This window comes from Marmota flaviventris, chromosome 12 (assembly GCF_047511675.1).
Source record: "Marmota flaviventris isolate mMarFla1 chromosome 12, mMarFla1.hap1, whole genome shotgun sequence".
Classification (NCBI taxonomy): domain Eukaryota; kingdom Metazoa; phylum Chordata; class Mammalia; order Rodentia; family Sciuridae; genus Marmota; species Marmota flaviventris.
Window position 1 is genome coordinate 53,622,540 of NC_092509.1, and position 833 is coordinate 53,623,372.

Consider the following 833-nt stretch of genomic DNA (forward strand, 5'->3'; position numbering starts at 1 on the left):
CCCCTTGGAACTTTACTAAATTACATCTTTCTTCTTGCTTTGGTTTTATTGATTTACCTTTACATTTTTTATTCTATCTCTTGAAATCAATTAATGAAAATGAAAGCAAAAATTAGATTAGGAAAACATAAATTCTTTTTTTTATTTATATATGACAGCAGAATGCATTACAATTCTTATTAACATATAGGGCACAATTTTTCATATCTCTGCTTGTATACAAAGTATATTCCCACCAATTTGTGTCTTCATACATAACGATGATCATGTTCCACCATCATTTCTAACTCCATGCCCCTCCCCTTCCCCTCCAACCCTTCTGCCCTATCTAGAATTCCTCTATTCCTCCCATGCTCCCTCTTCCTATCTCACTATGAATCAGCCTCCTTATATCAAAGAAAACATTCGGAAAAATATGGAACGCTTCACAAATTTGCGTGTCATCCTTGCGCAGGGGCCAAGCTAATCTTCTCTGTATCGTTCCAATTTTAGTATATGTGCTGCTGAAGCGAGCACAGGAAAACATAAATTCTTGTCAGTGAAGATAATACTACAGCTAAATCCCAATGACAATTGTCCACATTCCACACAGGCTAATTTTTATATTTTAATTTATTGATTTTTAAATGTTTTATTTTTATTTTTGTCCCACAGTTCAGTTATTTGAGTGAATACTGTTCTCTAAATTTGTATATATTAAGAAAATTATTGACAGAAAGACAAAAATAAAAATTTCAAATTTCACTCCAAATTTGAACTTAAAATAATTTCAAAATATTTTAAATACTTTATCATGATTTAAGGCATTAAAGATCACAATGTCAGGAGTTGTA

At 31.3% G+C, this 833-nt stretch overlaps 1 non-coding gene across 1 annotated transcript; it reads right to left on the reverse strand.

Moving 5' to 3' along the window:
• Positions 1-409: 409 nt before the first annotated feature.
• Positions 410-516, reverse strand: LOC114087232 (U6 spliceosomal RNA). Its single transcript, XR_003581770.1, has one exon. It is a non-coding gene; the product is annotated as a U6 spliceosomal RNA (small nuclear RNA).
• Between the last annotated feature and the right edge of the window lie 317 nt (positions 517-833).